Below are 15,546 nucleotides of genomic sequence, written 5' to 3' on the forward strand. Positions count from 1 at the left end.
TTATTTGCGCCAACATAGCATCAAAAAAGTGACGCAATGGCAGCACAAAGAGGCTCAAGGGGCTTGTAAATCTGCCCCAGAAAGTTTGCAGTAGTGTATGTATACTGAGTGGAAAATTGTAGATTTGAAACACAAGTCTAATTCTAAACAAGCAACAGTAATAACTACTCTAGAACTGGAAAAGTGACTGCACACATTCTACTTTTTTTAGTACTGTACATTACTGTACAAAGCTGACTCACCAAACACATTAACTTACAAAATGCTTTTATCACAATGGTTATCCAAATGCAGAGAAACTCAGAATGTGATTCTACATAACTAAACTACTCCTTGCACTTTAGCAGGATAAACACATTACACTTATTAAAAACATAATGCACCACATACATCCCCCTACAAATTAACAACTCACCTTTCAAATTGATTTGTAGATTAAGAAGAATGTCAGTCATGCACCACATTTTCTTATACAGAATCTCTGTACTTCATTGTTCTTAGCAAAACCAAAAAATGGCAAACTTTCCCCACATTAATTCAAAAGCAAACACATTTCTATTGGTTGAACATTTGAACCCTTTCCAACTGACATAACTTTGAACCCTACCACCAATTTGCTTTCTGCTGTTACCATAGTAACAGATCATGCAAAACTCAACTGACCACAGAGGTCAAAAGTTCAGCACACTGTAAAACATTCCTCCTCAACAACTTTAGACTCTGCATAGGTACTTACTTATAGGTACCAATGTACACAAAGGCTCTTTTTACAACCAAACAACATCTAAACACATAAGCTTGATAGATATCTGAAAAATATATATATATTTTTTTAATTCTTGCTTGGATACACGTACTGGATGCCTTAGAAATCAGGTAGCATACGCGGTACGATACGTGAACCCAACGCGTGCACACCAGAGGTCCCGCTGAGCGTCGTGCTGGGCAATTTTACCGTAAAAAAAAGCCCCGCGTAGGTAGGTGGTGATCACCGGGTCAGGGGGGCCATCACAGACCCCCCAATTTAAAAATGTAGTTCCCGGGGAGGGCGTGGTCCCCAGGGTGTGTGGGAGGCTGAAAACCCCCCACACAGGTTTTTTATTTTATAAAAAAAGAAGCCGCGGGGGTGGCGGTCCCTAGGGCTGGGGGCCCCTCTGGCCCCCCACTACAATAAACACTTTGCCCCAGGGACTTGGCCCCCCAGGAGCTAATTACAACTAAAGCGAGCAAACTTTCCCTCTCAAAACTACACACTCATTCTAAACATATATACATGTAAATAACAAATCACATTTCTTCCCTCATTAATTCAAAAGCAAACACATTTCTAGTGCTTGAACATTTGAAACCTTTCCAACTGACAACATTTTCAACCCTACCCCCATTCTGCCTTCTGCCTGTTATCATAGAAACACTTAATGGACCACTTAACCGAGCACACAGGTCAAAAGTTCATCACACAATGTTGTTCATCAAAACAGCAAGTGTTCTTGACTTTTCAATATACCAGCTTATCTTATGTAACATTCCTTTCTATCACTTTTTGTTAACCAATAAGAATCAGGCTTTTAAAAAACAGAAACATGCACCCTAGTTTTTAGTCTATAAAGTTCTCAAACTGCCAACCATTTCTCTTCTTTTTTTTAAAACTGCATCTTATCCACCATTTTAGAAAAATCTTAGTTTTCAAATTGCCACTTCATTTACAGAGACCATCTGAGCGCATCCAGACCTCCCTTCAAGATGCTTAGAGTGTGGATTGTGGGACACAGCTATATTTTCTGGATCCAAAGGTATGTAGAACAGAAAGAAATTCACAAACACCTAGGTTTACCAAATGTAGACATTAAATGGATTGGACAGATAGGGTTAAAGTGGCACCAATTGATTCCATTGGTGAAATCATTTTTGCATCTCCAACACCCTCACCTCATAATTGTGCACTGTGGTGGTAATGACCTTGGCACTTTGACTGGGGTAGGTCTGGAAATGCTTATGAAGGTCACCTTTGGAGAACCGATGTCACTTTTCCCCCAAACTGCCTTTGTCTATTCTAACATATGCCAAAGGCAGAAATGGAACTGGTCCAATCAATTTTGTCCACAGATTGAGAAAGCTAGGAAACATGTGAATAAATCTGTTTCTGCTTTTCTCCGAGACTATAGAATGGGGTCCATATACCACAACAATCTGTGTTTCAATATGCATGGCATCTATAGGAGAGATGGTGTACATTTTACAGATGAAGGGAACAGAGTCTTCCTCTTGAACTTTAGACTTTGCATCGGTACTTACTTGTAGGTACTAAAATCTCTCAATAAACACAATAGAATGTTGCGGATTTCCTATGGAAAATAGGTCCTAACTATATATTACCTACTGGCGGTCGCCAGCAGGTAGTTATAGTTAGGATCTATTTTCCATAGGAAATCTGCAACATTCTATTTGGAATAACTTTGGTGCCGGTTGCTGAATCTTATAATGGCCAGCTCCGGTCCACTCCTATCCTAAAAGTCTCGGGATGATTTGTGTAACGGGGGCCGAGAAAAAAGTGGGGTCCCAAAAAGTTTTTTCCCCAATGCAATTTTCCATAGGGACCTTTAGCCGCAGCTACAGCCCGAACTGCTGAAAGGAATTACACCAAATTTGGCAAATTTATTTTATTTTATTTTATTTTAGGATTTGTAATGCGCGTAGCTGCCTCAGCAACGAGGCGTCTCAGCGCAACCAGAAACCCCATGAGTCCAGGGCCGAACAGTGAAAAAGCAACAGATTAGAATGCTTGCGAGGGAAAGAGCCAGGTCTTTAAGGCTTTTCGAAATGCCAAAGGAGGTAGTCCTTAGTTCAGACTTGTGCCTTTTGCTTAAATGGTGTAAATCCGTTCAGTAGATCCTGAGAAAATGACATTTAAAAGTACATATATATCTATGGCCGCGCAGGATCCGCGCACCCTGCCGTGAATGAGCTGTATTCGAATTGGCTGTCAACACTCCAAATTAGGAAGTGTTGGCAGCCATCTTGTGCCTCGGTAGAACCGAGGCACAAGAAACCTAAGAAAGAAACGCGCAAAAGGCGAAAAGGGGGCAGGGTAGAAACACCCTGACCCCATAGGCCTGCTCAGGTGGTCCCACAAGGACCCCCAGGGCCCCACAAAATTTTTATTAAAAAAATAAATCGGCAAAATCCGCACAGGGTGTGCGGATCTTGCAGATGCAAAAAAAAACTAAGCATGTGCTCCTGGGCTATATTAGTTATTAGCCCGCGGGGGGCAATTACTGGGGGCAATTAAATAGTTTAGGTGGGGGGCCCAAAGGGGCTCTCCAGCCCCGGGGACCACCACCCCGGGGCTTTATTATAAATTGTGCGGTGGGCTCATTGGCCCCCCCAGCCCCGGGGACCACCACCCTTTCATCATAAGTGGGTGGGGGGCTCAAAGGCCCCCCGAAGCCCCGGGGACCGCCACCCCCGGGGCTTTTTGCTAATATATGCGGGGGGCTCACAGTCCCCTTGCAGCCACCCCAGGGCTTTCTTTTATAAAAAAACCTATGTGGGGGGGCTTGAGCCCCCCCACATGCCCCGGGACTGCCACCTTCCCGGGGCACTAAGGTTTTAATTTGGGGGTCTGTTATGGACCCCTAAGACCACCACCCCCGGGGCTTTTCAAATGGTGAGACGGGGCCCACGCGGCCCCCCTCCTGGAGCCCACCCCCGGGACACTGCCGTTTGCAATGACAGGGCGAGAGCCTCGTGGCTCCCACCATGTCATTGCAAACTGCTTTGCTATTTGGAAGAGAGAGCAGGAAACCTACTCTCTCTTCCAAATAGCAAAGCAGATTGCTTGTCCACATGGGGAGTAGCATGTTAGCTGCTCCCCATGTGGAAAAGCAATGCTGGCTCCCGCAGGATGCGGGGAGCCGGCTGGGACAGTGGGGGGATTGGGGACCCCCACGGTCTCCAACGGAGTGGGCCAGCCCTGGGGGATAGGGGTCACCGGGGCTATTAGTGGCCCGGGAGGGGGCCACGCGCCCCCTCCCCAAAATGTAATTTCAAAAATAAATTAAAAAAGGCCGGCCCTGGGGGATGGGTTCCCCCGGCCATAAATTACCTACAGAGGGGGGCAAGGCAGGCCCCCTCCTACATGGCAATTATAAAAAAAGGTCATGCCCTGGGCATGGGTTCCCCGGGGCCCATTATGGCCTTGGGAGTGGGGCCACGTGGCCCCCTTCCTGAATTTTTGGATGAAAAAAATTAATTAGAGGGAAGACCCTGGGGGATGGGGTCCACAGCGCCCAAAAAATTTAAAAAGAAGGGGGCTACACAGCCCCACTTCTTAAAAAAATGTAATACAAAAAAGACCGGCATTGCGCCGGAGGCCACGCCCCCTTCTTGCAGCACTCTGCAAACGCGCCCCCCTGGCGCGTTTGCAGAGGGGGAAAGAATTCCCCTTGAATACTGGGGCTCCATGGGAGCCAACTAGCCCACCAGGAACCTCCAGGATGCGCCAGGGGCTGCATTGCAGAGAGGTGTTCTGAGGCCACGCTCCTTTTTACACCTCTCTGCAACGCAGCTGTGTGGTGCTTACTGGAGGTAGCTGGTGGGCTAGTTGCACCCCAGGGACCATCAGTATTCAAGGGGAGTTAATTCCCCAACTTAAAACGCGCCACGGGCGCGTTTGCACAATGGTGAAGGGAGGGGGTGGGGCCTGATTTCACATGTGTTCAACAGACCCTGTGGCGCGGTTTAAGTTGGGGAATTAATTCCTTGTCAATCCTGAGGGTTCCTGGGGGCCAACTAGCCCGCCAGGTACCTCCAGTAAGCGCCGCACAGCTGCGTTGCAGAGTGTTGTAAAAAGGGAAATGGCCTCTGGACACCTCTCTGCAACGTAGCCTCCTGGCGCATACTGTAGGTACTTGGTGGGCTAGTTGGCCCCCAGGGACCCACATGATTGAGACAGAATTAATACTCTAACTTAAAACAGGGCGTGTTTGCAGGCATATCACCTCAGGCCACGTCCCCTTCCTTCACCACTGTGCAAACGCGCCCCGTGGCATGTTTTAAGTTGGGGAATTAATTCTCTTTCAATACTGAAGGTCCCGGAGGGCCACATAGCCCAACAGGTATCTCCAGTATCCGCCAGGGAGCTGTAATGCAGACAGATGTTCAGAGGCAATGCCCCTTTTTACACCTCTGTTCAACGCAGCTCTGTGGCACTTACTGGAGGTACCTAGTGGGCTAGTGTGACCCTAGTGACCCTTAGGATTGAAGGGGATTTAATCTTTCAACTTAGAATGGTGACAGGGCGCGTTTACACAGTGGTGAAGGGAGGGGACTGGGTCTGACGTGATGTGTGCAAACACGCCCCTTGGCGCGTTTTAAGTTGGGTGAAGAATTTCACTTCAAACCTGAGGGACCATGGGGGCCAAGTAGCCCACCAGGTGCTTTCAGGAAGCACCACTGCGCTGCTTTGCAGAGAGGTGGTGCAGGCCGTGCCCTTTTTTACATCTCTCTGCTAAGCAGCTCTGTGGCGCTTAAAGGATGTACTACGAATTCCGATTTGCTCACCTTTTATCAGGAGAGACCTCAGTGCTGCATCTTTGAGCCCAGTACTGATCCTGAAAAGTGATTCTAACCATACTTACAAGTAACTTGAATTTCCTTCCGTAGGCTAACATTGACTGGTTTCACTTGGAAATTCTTCTAAATGTGGAGTTTTTGGAACTTTAAAATAGTCACCTAAAACCATCCGAACAACGTATTCCGATTTTCTCACCTGATATCAGGAGAGAACCCAGTGCTGCATCTTTTAGCCCAGCACTGACCCTGAAAAGTAATTCTAACAGTACTTAACAGTAACTTTTATTTTCTTCCATAGGAATCCATTGTCTGGTTTTCACCAGAAAAGTTTCTATTTTCACAAACTAAAAATATTCCTTAAAAATCGCCTGTATGACTTAAACGCATCCTTTCAACTGTTTACGGGAGATGCACCAGTGCTGGATCCAGGATCCACCACTCAGTAAGAAAAAGTAACGATAACACTACTTAGCTGCTAAGTGAATTTCCTCCCATAGGATAACATTGGTGATTCTATGTGAAAAAACTTCCAAGTATCAACTTTTAAAATACAATAATATTCCTTAAAAATCACTACTGTAACAAAAACACTTTTACTCAACTGTTTACAGGAGATGTCCAAGGACTGAATCTAGGATCCAGTCCTGTGGTTAGAAAAGTAATCCATAACGTAACTAATTACATTTAACTAGAAATTCACATTGAGCTCAATGTTGTATTGTGTTTGAAATTGTGTTGCCCATTGAACCAACTGTAACTACTGTACTTAAAAGTCTATTGCCTATTTTCAAAGTATTTAAACTAAAGTAATTTATTCTGAGAAAGTATATTTTGTAATGTAATTATAATGTAATTTAAAAAATGAAATATCTAAAAATAAATAGTTTAAAAAAATGTAGGAAATCAGTATCAAGAAAATAAATATAACAATTAATACATTTAAAAATTGTCATTTAAAAAACCTTTGAAATTCACTGAAAAAACCATAGGTTTCAGACATGTTATAGTTAGGAATTAGCATTTAAAAAACCTATGTCGCGGCGGCCTTGGCTGGCTCTGGGCCCGGCGAGCCTTGTGGTGGGGAGAGCAGAGGCCTGTGTCTGGCAGAGCGGCGCCTCGGCGGCTGAAGCGCTGCCAGTTCTGTAACGGCAGTGCGGAGTGTGGCGCTGTAGTGAGGGCGACGGAAGGAACGGGCGCTGTTGCTGAGCCCGGAGCCGCGCTGTTTGCTGAGAGACGTTGCTGCCTGCCCGGAAGGAGCTGGTGTGTCCAGGGCTGCTCGGCCGCCCACAGCGGCGGCAGCGGTTGAGACCCCCGCGGGGCAGGCGTGTGCTCCCGCGCCGCGGAGACCTGAGTGGAGGCGGCCTGCATTTCACGGCCTGGAGAGAGGTGAGGAGAGAGGGGGCGGCTCCCGAGAGGCCTGGAAATCGGTCCGCAGGCTGACAGATGGAGCGGGGCTCGCGCTGGTGGAGCTGGGGCCCCGACATTGAGGGTGTGTGTGGCCTTTCCTCCCCGATTCCGGCTGCCCTTGAACTCGGTGGCCGGGGACTTCCTTTTCTGGATGGGGCCTGCTGACTTGGGAGCTGTGTGGCGTTGGAAGCCGGCCCGGACAGCAGCGGGTGGCTGGCTCCCCCCACTAGAGGCCTACGGTCCGCGACTCTGCTCGAACATTTAGAGGCGGCCTTACAGGGGGGGACTGGTCTACTGTCGCTCTGCATATATGTGGGAGGGCTCTCTAGTCAGATAGCTTTGGGCACGGCTGCTTCTCTGCGCAAGCTTGGATGGAGCCTGATGGCCTCGTGGCCGATTTTCCCGGGAGCCTCGTGCAGCAGTACAGCACTGGTGAGGGTGGACTTTCCCCGGGAGCCTGGTTCAGCAATGGAGCGCTGGTGAGGGTAGATGACAGGACCCAGCGCCTGGTTTGCTCACGCAATAGTTGTGGTCTGGGAGACACATGCCCTTCCCCGCTCGGCAGAGTCTGGGAGTGTGATTGGGACTTACCCTTGGACGGGCACCTGCAGCGGTGCATCTCTTAACTCTTGCTTGTGGATTGGGGCCTGTGAGAGCTGTACAAGGGGGTGTAGGGGGCCGACCCATGGATTGCGCCCTTGTGTTCGGAGAGGGCTTTTGAACTTGCGTTCCCAGCGCTGCCACTTTCCTCCTGGTGATTGGCTGCTGTTCTCTGGGAAGACGGGACGTTGATTGAAGCCCTGGGAGAGTGGTGGTCCTGCTTCCCTCCCCCCGGGGGTGAGAGGATTTGGAGGTCCTTTGCGGTGCTGAGCCTGCGTCTGGGGGCGAGCATAGGGGTTCTCAGCCCGATCCCTCAACGTTGGGGGCGAGATGGCGGCAGCGAGAAATCGGAAAGATAAACCCCTCAAGGGTTTACCTCAGAAGGTGGTGGGGCAGTCTACCTCCCCATCCGCTGACAAATCACCGCGTCCTGAAGACAATGAGGCACCGGCGACCAAGGCCTTTATGTTAGAATTGTTCTCGGCCATTAAGGAGGACATTTTGGAGCTCCGCTCACAACTTACGTCGGACCTGCGCGAAATGAGGCGTGATTTCGACGCTGTGGGGGAGCGGGTGGCAACCCTAGGGGAGCATGACCTGGGAACGGCAGAGGACATCCACCAACTCCAGCAAGACCTGCTCCGCCTCACGGAACAGAATCTGGACCTCCAGGCACACGCCGAGGACTTGGAGAATAGATCTCGGTGGAACAATATCAGGATTAGGGCAGTTCCATGGAAAGGAGAGCGGGTGACTTGCGCGAGTATGTGGGGACACATTTTCGCCAGATCCTTGCAGAGGAGGAGATCCAGGACATTCAATTGGATCGGGTCCATCGTGTCGGTCTGCCACGTGGGGCCAGGGCCCCTCCCCCGGACATACTGGTCAGTGTCCATGATTTTCAGCTGAAGGAGAGGATCCTCCGGAAGGCCCGCAATCTTAATCCCATTCACTTCCGCGACCACCACCCTATGCTTTTTCAGGACCTGGCAGCCTCAACTCTCGTCAAGCATAGGGAATTTAAGCCCATCACTAACCACTTGTGGGAGCAGGGCATCCCCTACTCGTGGGGGCACCCGTTCCGGGTAATCTTCAAGTTCAATGGCAAGCTGGTCCAGGTCCGCTCATTGGATTCGGCCTTCGGTATCTTGGGACTGGAGCGGGCCGCTTCAACACCTAGACAAGGTAGGTCGCCTACTAGGCAGCACAGGTGCTCTACGGAGTGGCAACGTGTTGGGAAGCCCTCTTCCGCTGCAAAACCAGACTTGTCTGGTAGTCTACTGGAAAGGGGGCGGCGGTTGCCTCTGTGGCCTTGGACACCGACACATCCGGAGTCTCTTGAGGCCCAACGGTTCAGCACTAGCTGGGTCCACTGCTGGCGCTAGACGTTTCTTTGATGAAGTGTGGTGACACTCCTATGTCCGTGGGTGGTGGAGTGCCCTGTATCAGGAATTGGGAGTGTGAGACGAAGGCGCCATGTTCCCCTGCTATTGGAGCCTGTTTAACGAACTGTTGTTTTTTCTTCTCATTTGTGAACTTTGAGTCCTTTTTCCTTTGGGGTTTTTATGTGACTGGGGATGGGATGGGGGGGTCAGGTTGGGGGTTTGGGTTGTTTTGGGGGCTCTGCATCAGCTTTTGGGGACCTGGGGTGGGAATCCTGGGAGCAGCTCAGACAATGTGGCACAGTGGGGGCTTTGGTGAGGGGAACTGCATCGGCTATCAATCCATCTTATTGCTATGGCGGGTAGTGACCTAAAAGTAGTGAGCCTCAATGTTAGGGGCCTAAATAGCCCAGTTAAGCATGCTGCTATCCTCTCCCTTCTACAGAATGTGGAAGGTGGGGTGTGTCTGTTGCAGGAGACTCACCTCCTCTCTAAAGATGTTAGACGTATGGCAGACAAACGCTTTCCGCTACAACTTTGGTCCTCAGGTCTGACTAAAAAGCACGGGGTGGCCATTTTTTTCAGCGTGCGGGCGCATTGCAAAGTTATCTCTCAAGTGGTGGAGATTAAAGGTAGATTTTTGGCTGTTCGCGCGCAGTTCACTATAGGGTCCATTTATGCCCCAAATGTTAAGCAGGAGTCTTTTTGCAAACGGCCCTATCGCAGGTACTGGCGACGCTGGACGTCCTGGTGCTTGTGGGTGGTGACCTGAATATTGTAATGGACGCAGGAATGGACAAATCTGAGCAGAGGTCACACCAGACAGGGGCACTGTCACAGGGGGGGAAGCAGTGGCTCTTAGAGGGAGGGCTACATGATGTATGGCAGCATCCCCAGGAGCGTGATTTCACCTACTACTCTGCAGCCCATAAGACATACACGCGCTTAGACCATATCCTGGCCACGTCCTCTCTTTTGCCTCATCTGTCGGCTGCCAACATTGTGCCACGTTCCTTGTCTGATCATGCGCTTATCGCAGTTTTACTTACTTCCCATGGCGCTCAGCCGCTGTCTTCTGGCTGGCACCTCCGCGACTCCTTGCTTCATTCGGATTTCTGTAGGAAGGGGAGGAGTCAAGATGGCGGGCTGATACCGCCGAGTGAAGGTCGCTGCTTGGGGCTGCTCTACCACGATTAAGTTTTGACTCACCGGTAAACACACCTAATCGGGCTGATTTTGGAAAAGCCGCTAAAGAAAAAAAGAGCGGGTGCGCAGCAAGAAAGCTAATAGATGTCGGAGAATTCTTGAACACGGAAATCTACCGTTCCAGATACTGTTTCAGCATCGCTCTACTTCCGTATCCACTTTGTTTTCACCACACGCCAGGAACCAATGCTTCGGATCTTGCTTTTTCACCGTAGCGGTCTGCTCCGCTCCTGGACTCACGTAAGGGCTAATCTCACCCGCACAACAGAGAGGCTGGTTAGCGGGGCGTGCTCTGGATCCTCCCTGCCTCACTCACAGCTGAGCGCTCACCTGACGCTGGGTTCAACACTACCGACGCCGAAGTGTTTGATGTCGGAGGTGCCGGAGGAGCTGATGTCATCGAGGCAGACGAGGTCTGCAAGGAGCCGGAAGATTTGCCAAGCATTGAGACAAGCAAACAGAGGTATGATGTCAACAGCTGCAGCGACAGGCGATATTAACGGGGCGCAAATGGAGCGCTCAATGACACTTAAACTAGCCAGTGGGAGCAATAATGGTGGGAAAAACAAAAATACTAAACCAAAAACTGATGACACAATCGAAGTAACTTTGGGTTCTGACACGAAGTTTGTGCAGATTAATAATAACGCAAAGTCTAAAGAGTCTGAGCCCGAGGTAGTAGCAAAATCAAAACTCAAAGAGAATACTGATAAAAATACAGAAAATGCTACTAATATGAATGAAGCTCCGCTAGCTACTAATATACTCTCTGCTGAGAGATTCGAACTTAAGAGCGGAAGCAAGGGCTCGGATAAGCTCCCTAGAGCCAATATAGAAACCCTCTCTCTAGAAATTCAGTCGAGTATGGGGGGCTCCACACTAAGAGAAAATGAAACCGATTTGGAGATAATTGGTGAAGAAGGAGTGTATGCAGTGAACGCGACAAACGCAAGCCAAAAGCAATTACAAGATACAATGTTAAAAAAGGGGGGCGGATATTGTGGAAACAAACATAAACTCCAACTTACAGACGAATAAAATGAAAATGAAGGGGAAAAAGGCTGGGGACAACCTAAACCAAGAAACCACTGAGCTAACAGATGAAGACTCCAATTTAGAATATGAGGAACTAACTGATGAAGAAGAGATAGTTGATACTCTCAAAACTCTTTCTAGTAAATCAACCGTCACAAGGAAAACTAAAATGAAGGTTAAAACCAAACCAAAAAATCATGCTTTCAAATCATTAATTAGAGAACCAGTTGGAAATAAGAAAAATCGCCTAATTGATGACAGCCCACTGAGAAGATGGATGGAGGCAAAGGGTGGAGTCAAGAACATGGCTTTAAGACTTTCGGGCACAAGTCCCGAAGATGTGCATAGCTCTCAGGGGGGCAATGAAATAAACGCTATAGACTCCATAACGGATCCTACAAAGAAATCATTATATGCGAACCAGGAAATAATAACCTCTATGCCCGTAACTGGCGTTGATCTAAATATTGTGAACAGAGAAGGGGCCTCCTTGACAACGACAACAACCCCAACCCCTACCCCCACTCCGACTGACAATCTTGCGATCAAGGAACTTGTGGGTATCGACTATGAAGCCATAGCTGATAACTCCAAGAGGATAAGCGAAGACTTGGACTGCATAATATCAAGTCTAAAACGAACTAAAACTAAAACCTTGTCAGCTGGAAACCCAACGGGCAATCCAGGAGATCAGCTCGAAACGCTAAATATAGCGACTGAGGAATCAAATACAACTATTTGCCCACTAGGAGTCAGGGATGAGCTAGTAGACAAAACAAATATGGACCCCCACACTCAATCTTATTGGTGGGTCATACATCAATATCTACACAGGCATACGAGACGATAATATCACAGAACTCTTCAAAAACAACACCAAACAATATATCAATGGAATCAATTATGCAAACTCTTTTGGTCCAAAGAATGGAGAGTCAGCAGCAATATTTGCAGTTGAGAGAAGACAACACTAAGTTACAAGACTGTATGAGAGATATCTGCCAAGGCCTTGGTGGAGTGACAAAGGATATTGAGGACATGAAGCAACGTCTAGTAGAAGTGGAGAAAGGTGCCAGTAAGACTGACTTAACTGTTAAAGAAAATGAATCAAGGATTTCCAAATTAGAAGCTAAAGTTGAGGATTTGGAAAATCGGGCACGGAGACAAAATCTCAGACTATTCGGAATTCCAGAAGGGATGGAGGGGACCGACCCGAGAGGGTTCGTGGTGAAATTATTTCAAAGAGCCTTTAGCGATCTTTCAGATTGGGATTGGGACTCCCAGTTACAGAGAGTACATAGGTTGCCTTTGTTTCAAAAAAACAAAAACAGTAAATTCCCCAGACCACTTTTGATTTATTTTGGGAACTTCCTATTGAGACAAGCTGTCTCATATAAAGCTAGACCAAACAATCCTATAATTGTTGACAACCTTACCTTTTTTGTGAAATCTGACCTAAGCAAAGGCACAATGGATAGACGTTGGGAACTTCGAAAAATGATAGACGCTTTCAAAAAACTAGGATGCATGGCTTATCTTCAAGAGCCTGCACGTCTCAAGGTTATACATAATGGTCAAGTGGCTTTTTTCACTGATTTCTCTGTGGCAGAACAAGCTTTGGAAAGAATTTCGTTGGAAAAGGAAAAGGAAAAAGAAAAAGAGAATAACTGAACTACAAAATTGGAACTCAATATTAATGATACTACTCCTTTTTTTTTCTCTTTGTCTGACCGCTCTTTCTGATTTAACATTCAAATAACTTTTGGCTTATACATCTTTTTACCCTAATATCTCATTTCCCATTACCGTCATTTTTTCTCTTTTGAATGTGGGCTTAAATATTACTTTCTTTTTCTAGGGGTGGTCAAATATAGATATACATAGATATACATACGATGTGGTAGGGGCAGTTTCCCATGTAAGCTCCTTCACTACGCTGCCCATCCAACGGCAGCAGAAGATAGAGGGGTGCTCCCCCCTAAGGGACGTGAGGGTGCGAGGGTGGGGGGGGTTCTTGCAAGGGAGGGGGTGGCAAATGGTGGGGGGAAAAAACGGGGAAAAAATTGATTGCAAGATTTGATTATGTCTTAAAGAACATTAGCAAATACGTAGCTAAAAAATAGAAGGTATCGACAGAGGGAAACCAACTACACTGGAGAAACACTTCGATATTAAAATGCTCAAATTAAGATTGCTAAGTTGGAATGTAGATGGTTTAAATAGTAAACACAAAAGGAACTTAGTACAAGAAGAAATTAAAATGTATAATCCTAATTTTGTACTTATTTCAGAAACCCACATCAAATATCAGGATAGAAAGTTGCTTTCTCAGATAGGATATCAATTGGTTGTATGCTCTACGCTAAATGAGACTATTAGAGGGGTAGCTATTTTAAAACAAAGAGGAACTCGATTTGATACTATCAAAACTGCTTCAGATGCTCGGGGCAGGTGGGCAATAGCACAGATGCAAGGTGATAACAAAAAATTTGTTTTATGTGTAATATATGGACCGAATATTGATGATCCCAAAATATTTGAAGAATTGAGTGTAGAGTTACTTGAATGGGAGGGAGAAAGTATAATTGCTGGGGACTTTAATTGTGTTATGGATTATAAATTAGACTCTACAGGGCAAAGCAACTCTAAAAGAATGTATAAAGTTCGATCAGCTATTGTAGAACTAGCAAGATTAAACAATCTGAGAGATCTATGGCGGTCTAAACATCCCCTGATAGCAGGTTATACCTATTATTCTGCGCCACATAGATCTTGCTCTAGAATAGACATGATATGGGCATCGGACCCAATAGTAGACAATTGTGAAATTGAAATCTGCCCAAAAATTACTTCAGATCACAATCCTCTGCTACTCGAATTTGTAATAAAAGACCAAACAAAAAGAACCACGAAATTTCACATTCCCAAGATACCTACTGGTCGATACAGGATTCATAGCACTATTAAATAAACATATACAAGAGTTCATCTTGTTAAATATTAACTCTACTAATATCAACATCGTATGGGATACTTGTAAATGTAGCATTAGAGGGTTTGCTCAACAATATATACTGAGGTCAAACGCAGAGAGTCGTAGAGCTAACAAGAGAACTATTTCCACTATATTAGATACGGAACTACAACTTGCTGACGCAACACGACATTCAACAAATGATATTGAGGAGATCAGACTAAAACTAGTCGATTTACAAGCAGGACTAAAAAAAACTCTAAGAGAAAGATATAGTGCCAAAATACACAAATATAAGTTTGCTCAATACGAAGGCGGTGATCGCATAGGCAAAGTACTTGCTTTTAAAACTGCGGATAAAAAAACTAAAATTAAGGCAATAATAGGAGCAGATTCAAACACTTACGAACAGCTGGCCAAATACTGAACCAATTTGTCAATTATTATCAAAAACGTTATACCCCCGAAACTACACCCTCTAAAACCGCAATAGTACAATATCTCGATATACATTTATCAACACATAGGGTGCCAAATATAGAAGTTCTCCAACAATTAAATTCAAAAATAACTCTAGCTGAAATAAAACGTGCAATTGATAATTTACCCTTAGGGAAGGCGGTTGGAGAAGATTGTTTGCCTTTAGAAATATATAAATCTTGTGCCCAAGAATTACTACCATTATTAGAAAATGTGATAAACTCAATCCTTTTATCTAAACATTCACCTGCATCTTGGAAAATTGCTAAAATAATTTTTTTTCTTAAAAAGGGAAAACCTGAAAAAGAGTGCGGATCTTACCACCCAATTTCTTTGCTAAATTCAGATGCCAAAATTTTCTCTAAAATCCTCGCCAACCGTTTAGCCCTTATAATGGCAGACATGGTCAATTTACAACAGCATGGCTTTGTAATGGGTATAGACACTACCAATCATGTAAATATGTCCATCACAGCCTTTGATGTGGCGGAAACAACCTGCACCCCACTCGGTATGATTATGTTAGATGCGGAAAAAGCATTTGACCGAGTGGGGTGGGAATACTTGTGGGAAGTTTTAAAGAAAATGGGAATATCTGGTTCTTATTTGGAATGGGCAAGCTCCCTATACGATGAACCACTGGCCAAGATGAGTTACGGAGGCAATGACTCAGCTTGTTTTAAGATAGGAAGAGGAACAAGGCAAGGGTGTCCCCTTTCCCCATTACTTTTTGCCCTCTCTCTTGAACCCTTTCTAAATGCATTAAATGATCAGGCTAATATCATCCCAGTCAATCATGAGGGCAAATCCCTCAAATTAACCGCCTTTGCTGATGATTTCGCAATATACACAATGGACATAAATAAAGCTATGCCAGGGATCATCAAC

Source organism: Lissotriton helveticus, chromosome 7, assembly GCF_964261635.1.
Source record: "Lissotriton helveticus chromosome 7, aLisHel1.1, whole genome shotgun sequence".
In the NCBI taxonomy this organism is placed as follows: domain Eukaryota; kingdom Metazoa; phylum Chordata; class Amphibia; order Caudata; family Salamandridae; genus Lissotriton; species Lissotriton helveticus.